This window comes from Hippocampus comes, unplaced genomic scaffold, assembly GCF_001891065.2.
Source record: "Hippocampus comes isolate QL1 unplaced genomic scaffold, H_comes_QL1_v1.1 scaffold80, whole genome shotgun sequence".
Classification (NCBI taxonomy): domain Eukaryota; kingdom Metazoa; phylum Chordata; class Actinopteri; order Syngnathiformes; family Syngnathidae; genus Hippocampus; species Hippocampus comes.
The window spans coordinates 650350-671409 of NW_017806164.1; the positions used below are offsets into that span (position 1 = coordinate 650350).

Below are 21060 nucleotides of genomic sequence, written 5' to 3' on the forward strand. Positions count from 1 at the left end.
TTCTCTGACACTCTGGCCCTTAATGAGACGAAAAACGACACCTTAAAATGATATTCCCTGCCTCTGTCTTTTTATATGACTTGCTTTAATAAATTACTGTCTAATAAGAGCTTTTATGATCCCGGCATATGTTGGCTTTTATAGGTGAAAATAATTGTGTTCTTAGATCCCCTACCTATTCTTAGCATGCGAACGAGACCAGCAGAGCTTACGAAATGGCATAGTTTCACAGTGTCTGCACAAGTACTTCTCATTTGCTTCGTTACGCCTCCCGCTTTCATTCTCTGTTTCACGATACACCTTCATAAGCACCATCCCCCGTTCACCACTCTCCACTCCACTCTTGCCTGGAGAGACCCGCACTTGCATGCCAAGAGGCACCCTTCAACCCACAACAGCCCCCGACCCCCATCATCCACACACACAGTTTTGTTTTTGAGTTCCTATTGAACTGTGACACACACCACTTGACAGGTGACACCGTACACTTGATGTTATCGGGTCCGGCCCAGAGATTTATCCTCTTGAGTGATGAGAGACTGTCACTGCATTGTTTATCAGCACTGCTGGGTGAATGTGGGGAAAACGACAGTGAGAGCGATGGCTCCTTTGTTGATTTTTGAGGCAAGATAGGGATCAAAATCCCAAATTGAAAGAAAATGAACAGGTGGGAGATTTGGCCACAATTTTACATCTGATCCAAGAAAGTGACTTTCTTTTTAACACAACACAAAAGGGTTGTCTTTTTTTTTTAACACAACACAAAAGGTATGACCTTTGTTTCTGCTAAAACTCTGCTAATTGAAAATCAAAAATCAGGGAAATCGAGGTTGCAAAACCAATACTATAAAAACATGGCATCTTTTGCCAAGCTATTGTAGTGTTGAGTATGCAGCATTCAGTTCTAGGCTTAGGAACCTTCCTTTCCTTTCTTATCCAAGCAGGATGACCAAGAAGTGCTTGGAGGAATTTGAATTCAAAATTTTCTAGGGAAAGCTGACTTAATGCAACATTTAAAAGGCAACTAAATGCAAAAGTTTTCCTTGCAATATTTTGTATCTGCCCCCGTTAATCTAACGACAGTATCATGATTGTTTTTGTTTTTGTTTTTTTGTTTTTTTTTTTGACATTTGTGGAATAGGATTTAGGCAGATTGAGCCATCCATTTTCATCCATCTCAGGCGGCTGCCATTTTTGCCAGCACCGCCCTCTGCTATCTTCTGAAATTGACGTCACAAGCGCCTTCGGGCTCACATCGCAAATGTCACGTCTCACATTTCTGGATTTAGTCACCTAGTCAATTGATAAAAATGAATAGATTAATCTACTTAAAGAGTCACGGTGGTTGATAATCTACTCAATTCATTACCCACAAACCTATTTAGAATGAATCAGAATACCATGTTAAGACTAGTGGGAGCACACCATTACTGCAAAGAAAAATATTGAGTTTTGTTCCTCTTTAGCCTATAGATTACTCCTGACCAATGAGAGGAGGTTACCCTTCGTCCTTTCCAACAGCAATATTTAAAGCAATAGGCCACGGATAAAGTTTACCGACTCTACACAAAGATGCAAGAGAGTTCAGATGCAAATGAAAAGTAATTACCTGAATTGTGATTCATTCATCTGAGTTTATGATGCAAAACAATAACGTATGAAGATAACACAAGACAACTTATTTTCTGAGACCATAATTTACACCATGAGAAAAAAAAAGCCAACTTCATATTTCACAAAGTCTGCTGGGAGCAATGAATTTCCCCAACCATATAGGTATAGGCCACAGGTGTCAAAGTCAAGGCCTGGGGGCCAGATCCGGCCCGCCACGTCATTTTTGGTGGCCCGTGAAAGCAAATAGTCTGTGTCAACTTCCATGTTCCTTGCATAAATCTGTAGCGAAATCTCAAATTGTCATACGTAGTAAATAACGGTGACATTTTGCAATAATTTTGTTACCCTGTTTACACTCACTTGAGCAATCATTCAACAAATACTTGACTGATTTCAAAATTAGTGTGCCATCAAATTTTTGTGTACAAGTAATAATACTATGTGATTAAAGATTTATTCGGTTTCACAACGGCCCTCCGAGGGAAGACGCAACTCCAAAGTGGCCCGTGACAACGACAAGTTTGAATCCCCATGGTATAGCCTCTTAACTGATTCCCATTTTTGGTGACAGTCTAATTGCGAAAAATATGACAAGCACACATCGGTCAAAGGGCACTTTTTTCGTAGTCCATCTTTCTAAAATGGTGTCTTCATGCTCGATGACGTCGGTTGACGTCGTTGAATTACTTTGAAACCGCACTGCCTATCCCTATGTTCGAAAGGGAGCACCTTTTCATCTCGTCTTGACCCATGAAGGAAGGTTGCTATAAGGGTCAGAATATTTGACCTTCCGGAGAGGCCCTGTGTATGAAATTGCTTTACCGTGTCATTAAAAGCTTTTCTTTCACTCTTTCACATCTTTATTGCACAAGTGAGATTTGTGCAACCCGAAAGGATAACGCAGAACAACATGGCTTAGTGTTACAATAAGTATTTATTAAAGTTAAAATATCTTTCGCACTGGTTAAAAATTAGACACTTCCTTCCACCATGAGCGCCTTGGGATCTAATGTTTTTAACATGGTTGAAAATAAACACTCTTTGAAATCCAACATTTTCACCCAACATTCTCTCATTGCAATCATATTAAAATGTCACATCCAAGTTACTAGGGCGGAGACAAATTTGACAGACAGGAAAACGTTTGAGAATGGAAATTGAAATCATGAATTTTCTTGAAATTTTGTTCGATTGCCTTGACCTGCGGCTTCATTTTTTTTTTTTTTTTTAACATTCCTGTTTCTGAATTTGCCTTTTTAAAAATAGCAGCACGCTTAACAGCTGGTGATCATTTTTGCTTGACCAAAGTATTCAACTTTTGAGCTGAACTGTATTCCACGGCACTTTATCATTTGCAAGACTCTTAGGACCCACAATTAAACACCAATTCGAAGCATTTGGAGACAAATGTGGCTTTTTCTCCCCCCCCCACACACAAATTTTCAACCAAAAAAGGATTAATGGTCCTTTCTTGCCTCAGTCCTAAATTTACGAAACATACAAACATGGATTAATAATACAAGCAGAGGACTGAAAATGTCAGACCGATGCATCAGTAAGAAAACATTAACAGTAAATACATATCTTCTTGTTTTAATCATTTACAAACCATACACTTTTTAATGTTTCACTTTTTTTCTTTTCCTTTTTTTTCCCGTCCATGCCATATGAGAATTCTGGATTACAAAAGTACCTGAACAAATTGCTTGTATACTAGCATGCATAGCTATTTGAGATTTACACCCTATTTACATACGTGAACTTTGACGATAGGGATCTGCGAACGTTAGTTTACCTGTCTATTTTTCAGTTATGGTTTTTATATGGAGAACAAATGCGGTTTGTAGCGTACACCGTACACCCTACAGAACATGCACATTCATTAAAAGAGAATGTTTCGATGGCCTAAAAAACGTTTTAATCCTCTGTTGTTGCAAAAGGAATAGCTTAATTCTGTAACAGGCGATGGATGTGACCAATGCCACAACATTGCATAACATTTTTTTTCCTCTTTTTTTTTTTTTTTTAATTTGCCTCTATTACACGCTGGTCTCTGTACACGGGGTACTTGGAAAAGTTAATTTATGATGTTAACTGTGCCGTGAAGGGAAAAGCAAATAGGAAAGAGCATGCACAGCACCAGGGAAGGACATTAAGCTGAGGCCATATCTTTCTCCCTCTGTCTGTCCAGTGAAAACATCATGTAAGAAGACACATCACCATCTATCATCGCGGACAAAACGAAAGGGACTTTTAGTGGTGATCCGACCCCTGGCAGGTACACACCTCTGACACTCTATTCGTTTTCGTCTATGGGAAATGCAATTCAAGAAAAAAAAAAAGGCATTCTTTGGAAAGTTTTCTTTACAAAAGCAATGGAGGAAAGAGTTTTGTCATTTAATCAACAAGAACAGGAAACTATATTACATTGGGTTATATTGATATGTACATTTAAGCATAGGTTACCATCTGGGTAAGCAAAGGAAGACATGGATATAGTTAGTCTGCAGACAGTGTTTATGATTCATGGCTGGGTCACCTCATGGGGTATTGCAGTCACAAAAGATATTGCTCAGTAAGTAAGAAAAACATCAGTATCATATCCTCAGGTCTCCTCACAAGTACAGGTCCGTTGTCCACACTCAGCTTCTCGGAGAGGCAGTCCTGTTTCCTCACTTGAGGTCCATGAACACTCGATTTCACATAACCGCCTTTGATAAAGGAGGCAAGTGACTCCAGGAGCATGTTAATGTGCTTTCCCATGAAGCTTATCTCAGACTGGGGTCACAGAGGCCAAGTGGCAAGGGGCTGATCGCCATTGCAATAAGGCCCTAGAAGCCGTTAGCGCAGCTTACGACCCCTCTGACGATAACGGAGCCAGCCCAGGGCCTACTTTTTTTGAATAATCAAAGTCCTCATTCAAACCCATGTGGGAAATAATATCCACCTTTACAACAGTATAGGGCGTACTCAAATTAACCTCTGCTAACTGAGATGGGGGCCATTTTGATGTGATATGAGGAGGCGTAATTGTCGACCAGCAGCAGTTTTTACACTAAATACAGTCCACAATCCCAGTGGCCCTCTTCAACGAGACGGGGGTGTTTTAATGACATTTTAAATGGAGTGGAACACAAAAAAAGTGTTAAAAAGGAAAAAAAAAAGACATCTTGGATCGACAGTACGGCCCCACCCCTCCACGTTTTGATGTAAATTGTTTCAGTCATGTTTACATAATTCTGCTTGCCAGCTATCATGATTGAAATTGAAACCAACTCCCCGGCTGTGAGAACAAAGCAATCCCAAATCAAGTGTTAGTCGTATCGCATCACACGTGTGCAAATGTGTATTTCTTTTTGCAGTCCGCAACACTTTTTTGTCAGGTCCGTTGATGGTCTGTTCATTAAGTGGACCGCTTTGTTGGTTGTCCCTACTGTCCTCCACTTTCTGCCGTGTCACAGAGGAGGAAGGGATACATGTATAACTGTCTTGATTGCTACAAACGTTTCACTACTCTTAAACTGAAGGATTACGCCTTGTTCACAGCAGGGAGAATAGCGCGCATCCGACCTTCTCCTCTTAAGCCATTTGCCTCATTCACATTGTGAATCATGAAGTCCAGCCAGCAGTTGTAACAGCCTGTGATACCTCCGTCTGAATAGGAGCAAAGCGTCTTTACATGGCTTTAAATCAGCCAGTCTCAGCTGCCAGCAAGTCCATTTGATATTTTTTAAATACATTAGCTTCATCAATTGTGCTTTAAAGCATGCAAATAGCGTAGTAAATCAACCCTGTCAGAAAGCAGACTTTAACAGCTAAACATTGCGGGGTGGAACACCACCTGTCTACACCTTCTGGCCATTTATTTATTTCAACAGCAAGATTGTACGTATTCATAAATCCCTCCCTTTCTTGATTTGAACAAAGTCAATATGTTTTGTCCTTGATACTGTCGGATTCCTTTATAGGGCTTCACAAAAAAAGTTGAAAGCATCTGCTTTGCGCCCCCTTTAACTATTCAGAGGCTAAAGATTTGGTTTACGGCATTTAATCAATGGCATTACTCACAGGTCCGCTCAATTTTTTTTTTTTTTGTTAATCCGATTCTCCATATTCCTCCTTAAATCTTCTTGGGCGACGACATCTCAGCGAACGGCTTGATGGCGAACGGTTCATAACAAGGCTGAAGCGTATGCGCTGGCCAAAATAAGGAGGGAGGATGGGCTTTAAATGCCCTAATATTCATCCCTGTCATTAACGGTACAGTATGGTCTCAGGCGGGATGCTCAGTCTTAGCCGCTTCATACAACTAATCTAGTGTCTGTCTGGCTCTCGTCTGTTTATATCATGACATCTTGACAAAGTGAATATTTCTATCATCAACACAATACTGTGCACAGTCAATTGTCTGTCAACACACGTGCATCGCTTCCGAAGAGTAGTTTTTTTGCCCAAGGATGGTGGTTAAAAGCAGAGCAATTACCATTAGTTGTCTCACTGTAATCCTGTCACCTTTGACCCCACTACCCCAAACATGTCTGGCTTGAGGTCACTGTTAATTGTGACACCCCACCAGCCGTCAGACACTTTGCGTCCATGTGACAGACAACACATTTTTGTTACGATGCAAGGTTGTGGTTTTACAATAATTTTTGATAGCAAGTGAAGCTAACGTTTTAAATCCACCAAAGGCTTTCTTGTGGTCTTGGATTTTAGCACTTATTCTGTTACTTATCCTCTCCATTAAAGTTGTTATTAATGATTGCCCCGCCCCTGTGAATCAGTTTCCATGGTCCATAAAGCCAATGGTGTCATTGATGGGGTGTTTAGTCGGATAGACACATACTTTCCAACTAGTTGAATGAATAGGTAAGATGTTAATCAATCCATTAAAGGCCACATAAGTTAATTAGCTGACAGTGCACTAGGGTAGACAATATCCTTCATCCTGACTGACACTTATGGACTCCCGGCACGGAAATGTGCAGCTACAACGTTAATTAGTAAACTCATCTTTAGAAAATATGATTACACTTGGGCTGGTCTGATGGGAAGATGAATCGATGAGTTTATTTATTGATAATTAATAATTATATATATTATAATAGGAGAAACATCTCATTAAGAGATGGGTGGAAAAGCTGATTCAGGAGAGCACAAAGGAGAGAAAAGTAGACTCGTGGTTGACTCTACATCCATAGTTGCCTATCATTTACATGCCAACAGAACCCCCCCCCCCTCACACCCGCATATCCATCATGTTAATATACCTACAACATGGCCAACTGGGTAATATATCTTTGACCTGTGATTACGCTAACAGCTTATTGTTTGCACACTGAACAATCCCATTATGTCAACGATCTGTTTACATACTGTGCCGCCTCGCTCTCTAGATTAGTCTGTGTGCGTCCAAGCGTGTGTGTCTGGCCGCGAAAATGACAGATTTTTCTGTGTTTGTGTGCTCATACTATATTTTGTTCTGCATATTGTTCGCTCTCCCTCTTTTGAATGTTGGCATACATCGTGACCCTGGCAGGGTCTTGGTTCGGCAATTCTGCCCAATGGTCACGTCAGGAGCCTTCTGCAGATACTGTATTTTAAAAGGCATTGTCTTTAATTCACCCTTTCGTGCACCAATAACGATAACCTGTAACCTGATAACATGATAAGCTGTCCACTGGAGTGACCGCCGTCCCTGAAAGGGTTAAACAGTGGTAGGAAAAGAAGAGCATCGTAGTTTGGGAATCATATACAGTATTTAACCTCCACTCCAAGCATCTGGGTGAGCCGATGGCAGTGCTAATTAGCACAAAGTAAACGTCAAGCAGGACATGGTCATGACAGCCCTAGATTGTTAGCAGCAGAATATGCTCGCAAAAAAGGTAAATGAGGGGAGTTGAGCTCTTCAACGTTGCTGTTGATCGCAAACAATTACCTTTAAGTGCAAACGGACCAAAAGTGCACTCGACCAAATGTTGGATACTTTCAGAACTTCTACTTCGGTTATGGACTTCTCTGGCAGCGTTTCGACTCGCTGAGATGTACAAATCCCTTTGACGTTGGATGAATAGACAGCTGCTGGCAGGATGCCCCGAACCACTTTGTGAGCTGCCATTTAATTGGCGCGCCCCAGTTCGCTTTGCCTTCTTCTCTTCCCCCACCCACGCACACTGTGACCAGGTTGTGTGGAACATCAAAAGTGAGGTTACGTCTTCTTTAAAAAAGGTTTAAGAGTTATGGACTCTGCTGCTGCCTATTCGCCTGTGTAACAACATTCACTATTGGAATAGGTGAGCTGAAACTACGTGAGTTGTGATGAGACCTACGGTATGTAGTGATCAAGTTCTAACACAACATGCAGCATCTCTGGCTATACATTGTGGAAATACTGTACATATATACAGTGGTATATTTGAGCAGTGCCATGTTTTGGTTGTGAACTGCTTAACCCGTGCTAGCTTATTTCATTGAGCGTCCAAGTGAACACTTGTTTTATTTCCTCGAGTCAAACGTCCGCTTGTAGCATCCAACAATGAGCATGGTTCTCCTCGAGTCATGCAGCAGGGAAGCAGATTGAAGGAGTCGGAAATAAGTGACAGACGCCTCTGTGCAGATCACTCACTGAGAGGTAGGGGGTGTTATATGGTGGACCTGCAGTGTTCAGGTTCCCTGTTGACCGTGTAAAGGCTGTCTTTCATTCCCACTGAGGTCGTCCGTCCACTGGTTTGGCATTTGATCTGTCAGGCCATTTTGGTAATCATAATGGTCCACAGAAGACAGAGGTGTCCTCATTGACATTGCAATCGAGGAGGTGTTCTTTGCCCCATTTATTAGGTCAGAATGAGAGCACCGACATCCATGCAAAGAAAAAAGTTGCCACCTAAACGACGAGTTGGGGCAGGAATGATGGAAACATCTGAATCACACCAGCATGAAGAAACTTTTTCCAAGCCATGTTGAACACTTGAAACACAGACATTTCCCTTTCGCCGCGGTTTCATTTTTACCGGTAGAAATTGTTTGTGATTTTTACCTTGTAACGTCACAAAAGCTGATCTACAAATAGTTTTACCTCGATGTAAGATCTTAATGCAGTCTGGCAAAAAAGACATAATAGAGTGTTTGTATTAGAAAACAAGTTAAAATTTTGTTGGAAATTATTTCTAAAATATCCACATATGAATGTTGCGATCTACAATATGGTACTGAAGAACTGCCGTGATACACTATGCAATGTATAGTGTTTCATGCTTTTCTCTTCATTCGTCTCTATTTACATGTACTAAAGAGAATACTGAAGGGGGAAGACCAGGCCAGGAATAATTAGAAGCAACTTTTGCTTTTTTTGTTTTTTTTTTTTTTAACAGTCCCAATAAGCTGACGAGAAATGATACTGGAAATGATAATTACATGGTGTCTGGAACAAGAAGGATAGTGGCTTCATTTGGAAAATGGTGGGCCATGAGGACTATACACAGTCATGAAGGTTTATGGGATGGTGAGAACGACTTGGTATGCGGCCCGCATTAGGAGTGTGGGTACGGTTTTATTATGATCTATTTACAGGAGCATGCATTAGTGAGGTTCCTGCCGAAAGGAAAATAGTCCTCCTGATGTCACTGTCTCTTGAGTGTAGTCTTTTTTCCCCTTTTTCAGGTTTTGTAGAAAAAAAAAAGCTGGAAGCAAAATATCAGGGAAGAGTCAAAAGTAGCAATTTGGAGGGCTATCAGCCGGTCTGTCTTCCTCCCCCGGCGAAGACATTTTTGAATGTTGTGCTTTGTTGGTGTCTTCATGCGATTGGCCAGCCGCTCTGATGTCCTCACTGCTCACTTGTGGAGTTGTCTGAAAAAAGTAAGAAGGGAGAGGGCGGGAACACACAGAAAAAAGAAAAGTGGAGTTACTAAGTGTGATTCAGACAACCACATTCTCACACATGCGTTGTCGTGCTTCCATACAATCGCCATAATGTTAAGTATGAGAAACTGAAGACCGCATTACGAGCTGTATGGTACATTTGTCTCAGCCCTGCAGGAATTATGGTGACATACAGTGAGTCACGGTCGCATTATATATGGGGTGGGGAGGGCTCTGCTGTCACCGATGCCAGTGTAAAAAACAAAGGCAGAGTGACCACCCTGTGAGTGTACACGGCGAGCCCACTTGGCAGAGATGCAGAGCGACAGTGTCGTCTGCACGGGGGTTGACTCTTCATTCAGCTTCAATTAAGGCCAAAGGTAGACGAGCGATCTTAACATTGGCGCTACTCCAAGGTGTCCGTGTAGCATGTTAAGTTTTGTTTGTTGTGTTTTACGCTGCACATATACAGTACGTAAATGTTTATGAAAAACACAAAAGAGCCATTTAATATTTACTGCTTATTTGTGGCACACTGAGGATGATTTTTTTCAGTTCTTGTAACCTTTGACACTGTTCCTTGCTATGTCCAGTGTTCATATTCAGACGGTCTTTCCAGCTTGGCGCAAGTTTACGCTTTATTGAGGGATATTCTAAGTTTTTGTTGTGTCATAGATCCCCAGTCATATCAATTGCCTCTCTCCATGTGGCAATCCCACTTCAAACCACGAATTGCTACAAGCACTCCATCGCTGCATTGTCCACCTTTTGCACAGCAGAGAGCCAATAACCTCACCGCAGAGATCACAGCTATTGCCCCGGGCATGCTACATCCACTCTGAGAGAAAAAGCAGCAGTCAGGACCCCGCAGCTCCTCAAGAGTCAATGTGGTCCCAGGGTGTGTGATAACAGAGTATGTGATGGGAATGCACGGCCATTTGGACCTGCAAAGCCAGGTGTTAGCACTTCAGCTCACCGCCTCATCAATAATTGACAGAGGCAAACCAATCAGAACAATTTGCTCCCCGCAGCGAAGTGCTAGAGCAGCCTAACATTGGTGAATCATTAATGAGGCAATTAGCAGAAATGGTTAGACAGTTCGCCCTCACTGGCGACGCTCTTGTGACGCAACGGCGACAAGTCTCCTCATATGGGCACTGTGGATGATGGAGTGATGTGCAGACCGACGCAAGCTGAAGCACAAGATTGCTTCAAGACTGAACCAAGCGAGCCATCTTCGACTGCAAGCGTAACTTGCGGTGGTGCCAGTTCTCCATCTGTTGACCACAGCTCAGAGCGCCAATAATGGGAACAAACCCAATTGGCTATTACCATGGGAGATTGACCTTTATTGGCGGTTGTTACCATTGCACAGACCAGCAGATGCCGTCTCCTGGGTGATTCAAGTGTGGGAGAGCCTTTATGGACATGGATAAAATCGACCTCAGTGACATCACTCAAACATGGAGGGGAGAAAACAACAAGAACAATAACAGCAAAGATGACGATTGCCTTTGAAGAGCAGAGATCCCGGACTGTTGTTTGAGTGGAAAATCAAAGCCTCAAGGGAGCTGCTCACAAAGCCTCATCGATCGACCATATTGGAACCATTTTATAGTTTATCAATGCTCCTCTGCCCGCTTTCTCAGCCATGGGTCTAGTACACGCTCAATTAAACCAGCAACCTTGATCTCAGGAAGAAACTGTAAAAATGCAAACTGCTGCAAGGATATTTTAGCGGAATCATCGGCTCTTGCTTAAACGGAAAAAATATATATATTTTATTGTGGTTGCACACATAAAAATATCTGGATCCAGATACAGTACATTTTTTTAAGTAGATATATAATGTTCTTAAATGTATCTGGATTCAGATTATTTTATTTTGTGCAACCACTTGACAAAATAAAATTAAGTCGATTAAAAAAAAAAACTTTTGTCATTGTAATAACAGTGTAGTAACATAAATACGGCTTCTAAATTTGACACGCCATATAAAAGAGTGTTGTGCCCTACAAGTGGCTGGAGATCCATCCAGTATATACAACACTTCTCGCCCAAAGTCATCTGGGATAGGACATTCCTCCTTGGTACATGCGGTGTATAAAAAGAAAAGAAAAAGAAAAAAAGAGGGTGGGTGGATGGATGACTGTCTTTTGAGTTTGGGCTTTTCTTCATTGTTTATTTTTTAATAATCTTCAATTATGTGAAGTTGGTTGTTGAATCATGCCTTCCAAGAAGGTCAAAATGAAGGTCTACTACTTGGTTGCAACAATAGTGGAACTGTTGATTCACTTTTAACGACACTGGAAGGAAAAATGGCGTGTTGTATTTTCTCAATTTTATTTCGTCAACTGGTTGCACAAAATAAAATCATCTGGATGCAGAAACATTTTTGAAGTAAATGCATAGTCTGTATTTTTCCAGGTACATTAGAAAAAGTCGACGTAGAGTCTACACAAAAATTTTTTATCTGGATCCAGATGACTTTATTTGGTGCTACAACTTTACCAAATAAATTCGCGTCAATTCATCAAAACTTTTTGGTGTAGTTTGTCCAACATTATATCAGCTCGGAGGAGTTGCGCAACATCTACAGAGACCTCCAGTGGAAGACAACCAACTACTGTGTGTATATGCTCAATGCTGGCATCGAAACAGGAGTTCAGAGGGAGATTATCCTCTCATATTGAATTTTTTTTAATCACTTTTCTGTTGCCTTTGCATTTTATGAATGACTTTGAAACCCAGCCGCACATCATTGATAAGAAGCTTGGTCAGGCTGTATTGCTGATATTGACACGTGTCTTTTTAATGGTTGCTATCCACTTTTATAGCCCTCTCCGGATGTCATTGGGGAAAACAGGAAATTTGGTGGATGGCTTGAGAGAGTCATAACCCTGGCGCCTTTGTGTTTTGAGATTAACATGTTATTAAGATAGTAAATCCATTTTTATTAAACAGGAGTGCAAAACAAAGGAGCGCTGAAGTTTGTCATAACGCTTTTCGGTAGCCACCCACTGAAGCATATCTTTGCTATAGGTGATGATGACTTATTTAGCTACCTTGAGAAATCAGTCACACCTGAAGTGTATACTGTTATGAGTGCTCAATTTTTATTTTATTTTTTTTAACATTTAAAAGATGCAAGTGCATTGAATTGAGCCAAACCGAATTGTTCTACTTTGACATATATCGCGATACCTAGCGATTTTTCTTTTATTTATTGGAGATACATATATTTCAAGACGGTCAAGTGGTTAGCGCGTCAACCTCACAGTGCAGAGGTCATGGGTTCGATCCGGCTCCGGCCTTCCGATGTGGAGTTTACATGTTCTCCCCGTGCCTGTGTGGGTTTTGTCCGGGTACTCCGGTTTCCTCCCACATTCCAAAAACATGTGTGTTAGGCTGTTTGAACACTCTATATTGTCCCAAGGTGTAAGTGTGAGCACGGACGGTTGTTCGTCTCTGTGTGCCCTGCCATTGGCTGGCAACCAGTTCAGGGTGTCCCCCGACGACTGCCCGAAGACGGCTGGGATAGGCTCCAGCACCCCCCCCGTGACCCTTGTGAGAAGAAAGCGGATTGGAAAATGGATGGATGGATATATACCTTAGAAGTAAATGGTACTGACAAGTTCATTCAAATGTCTTTAAAAAGACAACTAAAAAATAATCACATCATACCCGCATCGTACCATATCGAATCGAATCGTAATCCAAGCGAGTCCAGCCTGGATCAAATCTTCCCACAAATCGAACCGTTCTTGAATCTTTCCCACCCCACCTCTCAAAAACTGTACTGAACAGTCTTTTGTGGAGAGATGAACACCCTAATTGTAACACACAGACATTCCACCCGCTTCTTTTTCAGTTTTTGCCTTTTTTTCGACCCCCACACCCAACTTTAAGCTTTGGTAAACTGCTTTGAAAAAAGAAGAGACACTAACAACCTCTCACACCAACAAACTCCACCCTCCATATTTCCCAGCATTTACTAGAGGAGAAAAAGGAGGAGTCATGTACGAGCTTTAATAGCCTTTTTATTGTTTGCATTTTACTCAACAAATGCACCGCTGAATCAAACATTGGGGTTGACCTCAACCATGCATTGAAAATGAAGTTCTGAGCCAGTGGCTTCATAATTAATGCTGGGCACCAAGAGCATGTGGGCAAACGGTTTTGACTCTTTCGCTGATGCTTTATCTTGTATTGATAATTTTTCATCCAACAAGCCTGCAAAGTCTTGATCTGTGAAAGATGGAAAAACGCGTCAGGGATATTGGAAATCTAATGCAATTTTACAGGAAGTGGAAGCTCCATGGTTTCATTGACAGCCATAATGGGAAGATGAAAACAACGGAAACATGTTTGGCGAGATGATTTATACGCTCCTTGTTTTTTTTTTTTTTTTTAAACAAAGTGAATAGCTGTGTTGGCATAAAATACTATAATACACACACACACACACACACACACACACACACACACACACACACCTTGAACATTTGAATACACACCATTTCATGATTTTCCCAGCAACTTCAGGGCCTTGTCACTTGACTAAGACCAATCTTCGCTTCGGCACAAAATCGGTATCGTATTTCTTTCCACAAATAAATAAAAATCAGGAAATAAAAGGACGGGAATAATAATGAAATGGTAAAAGTGAATCAAAATCAAAGAACAATAACATGATGAAAGATTGAATCAAATGTAGATGTGCAATAAATACATGTTCGGTATGGATTAATTAAATACGTTTATTCCTAAACTTCGCTGTTAAAATTAGGAAGAGTTTTCCATTTCTTGGTAATTTCACATATGTTTGCCACAGATCCTTAGATGCAAATATTTCTGCTAGTTCAACTCCATGTTTGGTTCTTTTGTCGTCTGCTCAAATAGCCCGCTTTTACAGAATTAAAAAAAAAAGATACTGGAATTTTCCTTGACATAGTGCAAACTTTTGTTGCTTCCTGTTTTTGCACCTCTGTGTAAATGGAAATCCTTTTTAAAATGCCACTGGTGTGTGGAATTCAGAACGCGAATAAGTACAAAGTCACATTTTCATCGGAAACGCTAACCACAGTTACTAGACCATCACCCAACGTAAAGTTTATGCTTCAGTGGTAATATGTATCTGTCATGTTTAATGCCCAAATATTATTGTTTTCAATTCACATAAAAATGTTTTAATTGAAAATGCAAAGCACTTTATTATATTTGAATTATGTCACGTTGTCCCTATTTACATGCACAGCTGGAAAGAAAAGTTTGAGTGGGTCAATGTTATGTTTACGTTGAGTTCTCCGAGAGGCAGTTTGAAATTTTTCTTCCTTGTTCAAAATGGTAAAAGAAGCCACTGAATTTGAAAGAGTGCACAAAAACGCTTCGTGATGCTTGATGGGCAATAATAAGTTTGTTTGGTCCAAATGATGTACAAACTTGACTTATATTCTTCAGGCTCGTCAAAAAAAAAAAAAAAAATCATCGTGATCCTTAGTTCAGATAAGCGCAGTTTTACAGGCCAGCGGGTCAAGTGGGTTGTGACTCAGCGCAGCACTGTGGAAAGTCGTCATCATCATTTCTTTCATCGCTGAGTAAAAAGCCCTGCGGTGGAAACTCTAATCCGATACACTGCACCCACATCATCATTCATCACTTATAGATAATAAAATGTGGACGTCATGATGGACCGCTAAGGAAAATCTTGATCAAGTAAAATGGGTTTTAACTAGCTAGTATACGTTTAAGCTTTTGATTTTGGAGAGACCCAGTATGGAGGCGCCGTGCACATCTTGACACAAAGCAAGCAGCGGTTTCCTTCATGGAGTGTGTCACAACTCTGACCTTGAAGAGGCGTGAATGTGACTAAACTCGGAACAGCAAATTTGAATACACACCATTTCATGATTTTCCCAGCAACTTCAGGGCCTTGTCACTTGACTAAGACCAATCTTCGCTTCGGCACAAAATCGGTATCGTATTTCTTTCCACAAATAAATAAAAATCAGGAAATAAAAGGACGGGAATAATAATGAAATGGTAAAAGTGAATCAAAATCAAAGAACAATAACATGATGAAAGATTGAATCAAATGTAGATGTGCAATAAATACATGTTCGGTATGGATTAATTAAATACGTTTATTCCTAAACTTCGCTGTTAAAATTAGGAAGAGTTTTCCATTTCTTGGTAATTTCACATATGTTTGCCACAGATCCTTAGATGCAAATATTTCTGCTAGTTCAACTCCATGTTTGGTTCTTTTGTCGTCTGCTCAAATAGCCCGCTTTTACAGAATTAAAAAAAAAAGATACTGGAATTTTCCTTGACATAGTGCAAACTTTTGTTGCTTCCTGTTTTTGCACCTCTGTGTAAATGGAAATCCTTTTTAAAATGCCACTGGTGTGTGGAATTCAGAACGCGAATAAGTACAAAGTCACATTTTCATCGGAAACGCTAACCACAGTTACTAGACCATCACCCAACGTAAAGTTTATGCTTCAGTGGTAATATGTATCTGTCATGTTTAATGCCCAAATATTATTGTTTTCAATTCACATAAAAATGTTTTAATTGAAAATGCAAAGCACTTTATTATATTTGAATTATGTCACGTTGTCCCTATTTACATGCACAGCTGGAAAGAAAAGTTTGAGTGGGTCAATGTTATGTTTACGTTGAGTTCTCCGAGAGGCAGTTTGAAATTTTTCTTCCTTGTTCAAAATGGTAAAAGAAGCCACTGAATTTGAAAGAGTGCACAAAAACGCTTCGTGATGCTTGATGGGCAATAATAAGTTTGTTTGGTCCAAATGATGTACAAACTTGACTTATATTCTTCAGGCTCGTCAAAAAAAAAAAAAAAAAATCATCGTGATCCTTAGTTCAGATAAGCGCAGTTTTACAGGCCAGCGGGTCAAGTGGGTTGTGACTCAGCGCAGCACTGTGGAAAGTCGTCATCATCATTTCTTTCATCGCTGAGTAAAAAGCCCTGCGGTGGAAACTCTAATCCGATACACTGCACCCACATCATCATTCATCACTTATAGATAATAAAATGTGGACGTCATGATGGACCGCTAAGGAAAATCTTGATCAAGTAAAATGGGTTTTAACTAGCTAGTATACGTTTAAGCTTTTGATTTTGGAGAGACCCAGTATGGAGGCGCCGTGCACATCTTGACACAAAGCAAGCAGCGGTTTCCTTCATGGAGTGTGTCACAACTCTGACCTTGAAGAGGCGTGAATGTGACTAAACTCGGAACAGCAAACTATCAAAAAAAAAAAATTCATAAATAAATAAAAAAAATCTTGTGATGGCTCGGCTGCGTATTTTGAAGAATGACATTTCAAAATCACTAACATTATGAAAACATTGTTGGGATATATTTCATTGTGTTTAATCCCGCTAAAATGTAAATGATGATTATTAGATTTTGAAAGCGTACACATTAAGAGTAGTTTGCAACAAGTACACACACACACACACACACACACACACACACACTCACGCGCCGGGTTTGCGTGTGTGTGCATATACGTTATTGAAAACGCCGTGGTGTCTCGCAGTGGGAGAAAAGTGACAAATGCGACCGAAAGTGGGGATGTGACATTTCGAGCGGGCATTTAAAAAGCTCAATGGATCATCTGTCAGCTTTAAATAAGAACAGGTTGAGCGAGACGGACAAAGACGAGGTGTTCAAAGGAAACAGGAGAAAGATAAAACTCGGGCTGCGACGAGCGTGTCAGTGATATACTGTATCCCCCATGAAGCCCCGTGGCTGCTCTGAGCCTGCGGCCGGACACGATCAAGTACCTGAGAGTATCTCCTTATGCGATGCATTGAACAGTGCACTCTATTTTTATATGGCGGCACTTCAAAAAGAAATAATGGAGACCTGCTCAAATACCCAGATTACACTTCATCCATTCCTTCTCTGATTGGCACATTCCATCCATCTTTTAAGGTCGTGTCATTTTCACCTGCAAATGAACAAGTGGCGGTCACAGACCAAGCGCCGCCATTCCCACTCCTTCACAGCGAGTGTCGTCACGTGTGGGTTAAATGCTGGCGGCCTGTCCTCTCGTCTTCCAGGGTCCCATAATGTTCGCCCCTGGGGATCAATACCCATCAGCCCGCTAAAACAAATACATTTATCAAAGCCTGATAGGTGTGTGCTGTACCTCGCAGCAACAGCGTGTTACATCAGATTGCAGGCCAAGATACGGAGGAGCATCCAGCAGCTGGAGACGCTCCTGCCTGACTGCGCTCTGGCGTTTCTGTTAAACTGGTCGCATAACACGCGGCGTTGTTTTTGAGCAAGATGATGACAGGGATTATGGCTCCCATTGGCAAAAAAAAGGGCTGATCTTTCTCCGTGTTTTCAATCAAGTCAGCTCTGTGGCATTTATAATTTCATCCGAGCGAAATTTTCCTTATGTCCACCCTCTGCTGCAGATAAAGAACAGGCGTTTGAGTAATTACGGTGCATTATCACCAAGGAACATTTCATTGCCGCGTTTTAAACTGTGTAGCGAGCGGTGACAAACGAAGGACCATTTTAATTCCTATCAGGAGGGAAAACACATTGCTGGAACCAATGAAGTCAACTCTCACATTCTGCCTCTGACTGAAACCATCTGGACCAAATAAATTTTTTTCCCCTTTGAATCAACATCTGTTGAAAATTACACAAGCGACACTTAATCTCGATATGGTCCTCCTTTTATCTTTGCATTTGCTCTAAAGTCAACTGTGTTTGTTGTGCACTTTAATTTTTTATGGCAGATTTGATCACAGAAAAAAGAAGGGCATTCAGCCGTGCGTAGCCTTCTGCCATGGAAAGAAAAAAAAAAAAATCAATTCTCCAGCACCTTGAATCTGAAGTCATTTCAAAACCTTTTCCACTATTAATGTGACCTATACCCTGTAGAACCCTCTGACTGAAACCATCTGGACCAAATAAATTTTTTTCCCCTTTGAATCAACATCTGTTGAAAATTACACAAGCGACACTTAATCTCGATATGGTCCTCCTTTTATCTTTGCATTTGCTCTAAAGTCAACTGTGTTTGTTGTGCACTTTAATTTTTTATGGCAGATTTGATCACAGAAAAAAGAAGGGCATTCAGCCGTGCGTAGCCTTCTGCCATGGAAAGAAAAAAAAAAAATCAATTCTCCAGCACCTTGAATCTGAAGTCATTTCAAAACCTTTTCCACTATTAATGTGACCTATACCCTGTAGAACTCAACTGTGGGCAGGGGAAGGGGGGGGGGGGCATTTGCAATAGTAAATAAGAATACAGAGATCAGGTGGTTGTCAGGCTTCTGCTGCTCTAGATTGCAGACAAATAAAATAAAATAGAATGTCAGGACAAGCCTCCAAGAACATCTGACGCTTATCTGGGGCTACTCAGTTCTTCACCTGCTGGCTGGGATGTGATGGCTCCCATTTAATCAGGTTAATGTGATTGGGTAATTTTCAACAGTTATTTATTTTTATTCACCATCTTGTTATTTTATTTTTTCATTGAGTTGTAAAAGTTATATTACTGGTAGAAAACGTTTTAAAATAATTTATCTTGGTTCATTTATTTATTTCTTTAATGGGTATCATAAAAGCCTTGCATTTGAACAGGGGTGTGTAAACTTTTTTTCAATAATGTTAAAATATTACTTGAATCATTGTATGGGCAGTTACTAAATGTGGTCATTGTTGACCATTTGGAATCTGGAACAATTCCTTCAATATATCCTGACTTGCAAAGGGAAATTTAGTTCAGAAAGAACAACTTCAACAAAGTCAACCAGCACGACGAACAGTTTTATGTCCCTCTTTGGAGATTCCACTGTAAACTTTGATCAAGGGTCAAGTGTATGACAAATCATTTAATGAAAACTATCGGTCACAGGGGTCAAACTCAAGGCCCGGGGGCCAGATCCGGGCCACCATGTCATTTTATGTGGCCCTCGGAAGCAAATAGATCATGTCAACTTGCATGATGCTGGCGAAAATCTCGACCAAAAATCATATGCAATAAATAAGAGATGGATTGTAAGCATTTTCTGGTAACCTAATCCCTCATTTCAGTAACTTAAACAATCGTTGAATAAACCGCTATTGACTTTTTAAATTTGGTTTCAGTCATGACGGACCTCCAAGGGAAACAGTAACTAAAATGTGGCCCGCAATGAGTTTGACACCTCTGCTATAGGTCCTACTACACAAAAACATGAAAGACTTTTCCTTGGCCCAACCACACTTCTATGAAGTTTCATGCAAATTAGTTGAGCACGTTTTTGTGTAATTTTCTTGACCAAAAAAAAAAACTATAAACTTTACCTTTGTGGTAGTGATGGCAATCCACCATGTGTTTTCTGTCGTTCCCTACATCTTCCCTCCTCCTCCTTGTCCTCTCCCTCTCGCACACTCTCTCGTCCGCGTGATCGACGGCCTGACCCCGTGTCTGTCAATCTGTCAGCAGCTGACAGTTTTACAACATATACACTATAGGGATGGTACCATCACTCAGTAACGATTGAGCTCTGCGCTGAAATCTAAATACAGAGTGAAGGAGATGTAAAGGAGCAAATAAACGAGAAAGAAAAATAGCGTTTGTGTCAAAAAAAAAAAAAGAAAAAAAAGCAGGCAGCCAATGTCGAAAAGGTCAGCTTGTGCACCCCGGTTTTACATTAGAATGTATCATGTCAGTTTTTCAACATTGTCAGAATGTTTTGAGCTAACATTTCCGCCTATGGAGGTGGAATCATTGGTCTTGTGTCTTTCCGCTGGCCGGTGAATGATTTGTTCCATTGCAGTGGTGACACTTAACATAATCGCGAGCTACAATTACAGAGGAACAGAAATATTAGACTCGATCCAACCAAATGGAGCAAAAGATCTGGCCGTAGCTTGTTAATTTATTGTGCTGTTTTCTGCAGTTTTTCTCTTATTTATTACACGGGGAAATGTACAGTGGGAGGACTTTTCGATGATTGACTGGACACTTTGTTTTCCACCTGCAAGTTTGAGCGTGCACCAATCCTGATGTCACATGTTCCCCGTATTCTTATTGGAATTACTGTAAGTGATATTTAGTATGTAACAAAAAAGTAACAACGTTTTTTGTTATTCTGGAATGACTAAAGCACACTGTGTACACGCTGCTTTATTTAATTGGATACCAAACAAACGCTTTAGTGCTCTGTAACATGGCCTGATTGTTTTCAATGCAATTTTCACCCGAGTTAGGGATTGCTTTTCAAAAAGAATTTTAAATGCGTTTGAATTCGACATGAGCATAGGTTAATGAATATGTGTAATATATGTCAAATGAATCATAAACTGAAGTCTCGCCTTGAAACCAGGAGGCAAACGCTGTGCCGAGGAGAGCGGAAAAGGAGCAAATCTGCCGCTCTGTTTGCAGCGAACAGAAACAGAAGCATCCTGCCACCCCGCACTGTCATATGGGAGGTAGGTTCCCGCAAACACATGCTTAATGACTCGATTTATTCACTCTGTCACCATCTCTTCATTTTTTTCTGCTCTCCTTTTGCCAACTGATTAACCCAGACGCACTTCCGGCTCT

General features: G+C 40.7%; 1 protein-coding gene across 1 annotated transcript in view; it reads right to left on the bottom strand.

Moving 5' to 3' along the window:
• Positions 1 to 9253: 9253 nt before the first annotated feature.
• mafa (MAF bZIP transcription factor a) overlaps positions 9254 to 21060 on the bottom strand; it is a 109218-nt gene continuing 97411 nt past the window's right edge. Inside the window, exon 3 of the mRNA XM_019895896.1 lies at positions 9254 to 9459. The gene's annotated coding sequence lies outside the window, so the exon portion shown is untranslated. The remainder of the gene's footprint in view (positions 9460 to 21060) is intronic.